This window comes from Mus musculus, chromosome 6 (genome assembly GCF_000001635.26).
Source record: "Mus musculus strain C57BL/6J chromosome 6, GRCm38.p6 C57BL/6J".
NCBI classification, from domain to species: Eukaryota; Metazoa; Chordata; class Mammalia; order Rodentia; family Muridae; genus Mus; species Mus musculus.
In genome coordinates, this window is record NC_000072.6 from 14,112,398 (window position 1) to 14,114,585 (window position 2,188).

At 45.7% G+C, this 2,188-nt stretch overlaps 1 pseudogene; it reads left to right on the plus strand.

Annotated features, from left to right (window-relative positions):
• The first annotated feature begins 918 nt into the window (after nucleotides 1–918).
• Gm23760 lies at nucleotides 919–1,034 on the plus strand (annotated as a pseudogene).
• The last annotated feature ends 1,154 nt before the right edge of the window (nucleotides 1,035–2,188 follow it).

A 2,188-nucleotide genomic window follows, 5' to 3' on the forward strand; every position in this document is an offset into this window, starting at 1 on the left:
GAGGCAACTGTTCATGTTAAATACACAGCCAGGAAGAAGAAAGATGGAGGATGGTGCCTGTTTTTATGTTTTGTTTTGTCTTGTTTTTCACTTATTGCTTTTTCCTGGACCTCAGGTCATGAAAAGGTCTACCCATGTTCTAGCTGTGTCTTTTCTGCTCTGTTAAACCTGGTTGGAAACATGTTCAGAGACATAGAGAATTTTGTTCCTTAGATTTTATCAAGTTGACATAAAAATTAACCATCCCAAGTTCACTCTTGTCAACTATCACCCAAACCAATCACTGTTCAATGGTAATTGTCCACTTAGAGTCTCCAAATACTCATTTGTGTTCATCTCATATTGCAAAAATGCACTTAGTTAATGTCTAAAAGCCCTCTAAATCTTAGTTTGAACTGTTCAAAAGGATGTACAGATTTTCTTCTGAGAACTCAAGCAAAACCAAAGCAAATTAGTTACATACTTATAATATGTCATTGTACAAAGTGTGTATCACCATGTTAAATGGGAGGAATGAGGACATACCAAGAAAAGAATGGGGCAAAGCAAGACCAGGATCTGTGAGAGCAAGCACTAAGCCTGAAACCTCTGACCCTTATCAGGGGCTTTTGATGAGGTTTGTCTTTAACAGTTTTAATCCTTCTACTACACTTCTTTGACCATTGATGTATGTAACTTGTCTCTAAGGACAAGTTCTTTTCTCACTGAATATACCATAGTCCTGGCTTCTCCAACATACTGTAGTTGCTTTGACTTCACCTTTGTAGTTTCATGCATTGACCTGTCAGGGTCCTCCTGAAGAAAATATGATCTTTTCACATACTGCCTGACCTCAGCAGCTCTCTGGAAAGTCGGGTAAAGCTTCTATGACCTTCCTCCACATTGTTGAATTTTACTTGTTAAACCAACTTTCCTGCCCCGAAGAGCATTGCAAGTTTGATTGTTGTGTTACATATGCGTCAGAGGGGAGAGAGGTTATATCTACACTCAGTATTATAGCCTACACACATCTCAATGATTAATAATCTAACAAAAGCATGAGACCACCACCACCCAGGTGCCAGAGGGCCTGGACAGGGAGTTAGTCTGAGACAAACACCACTTCCGTGCCAGGTATGCAACCAAGCTGGGGATGTGAATAGAGAAGAACCCCACTTAGAACTACAGGCTCCAGGTGGGAGTAAGCCCAAGAGAGATGATCGCTTTTGTTGGCTGACAGAGGAGAGAGCCTGAAATGATCACCATGAGGCCCAGAGAGGGGGCTAGCTTGAGATGGTGCCTCCCAGGCTTGGAGATGGGCAAACCAGGCTTGAGATATTCCCTGCCTGGCACTACCATGCATGAGTAGAACATAGCAATCCTGAGATCACTTCTTAAATGACTTCAGACACTCAGAGACCCTGCGTATTGCTAAGAGGATCAAGTAAGGAGTAGAGAAATGGAAGAGAATGAGAAACTTAAGGATGTGGTAATAGCAAAGAGAAGCAGAACTGGAGATTCAAGGGTAGTGAAGAACAACCTGGGACCATGGTGGCACTGCAGCAGAAGGGGTCTGTTACCACCAAAGGCCAAATAGATGTCCCTGGTTTGGGCTGCCAGTGGGACATGTTGATATCTGAAGGGTATGAAGAACTGGCACCACCCCTCTCCTGGGCATCTTGGGAAGGCTTTCCCCAGAGACACGAGAGGAGAGTTGACCCTGTCTATAGCCAGCCGTAGTACTCAGGAGAGCAGACCTTGCATTTTGGGAGTTACAGGTTATCTGCCTGGAGGATGTGAATGTCAGAGACCTGGCCCTACCACTCATTTCCCTGTGGTGGCATGGATGAAAGATATCTCTTACCCACTTTTCCTTCACAACCTTCGGGAGGCTGGAGACTTTGGCCCTGGGGCCTTGAGAGCAGGAGAGCTGTCTCTGAGCTTAATCAGCTACAGCACTCAGAAAAGCCGGCCTAGCATCTCAATTGGGTAGCACAGTAGAGCTGGCTTTAGATGTAGGTGTTGGGAGTGAGTGTGGGAGAGCTGGCCCTGCGGCTTGGCTGGTGTGAGGCAGTGTCCTTGACTCTTGCCCCTTGCCACCTAGGGCAGGAGGGAGAGCTAGTACAAGGGTCATGAGATTAGGAGAGCAAATCCAGTTTCCAACCTGCTGCAGCACTTGGGAGAGCTGGCCCTGCATCTTGCCTAGGGC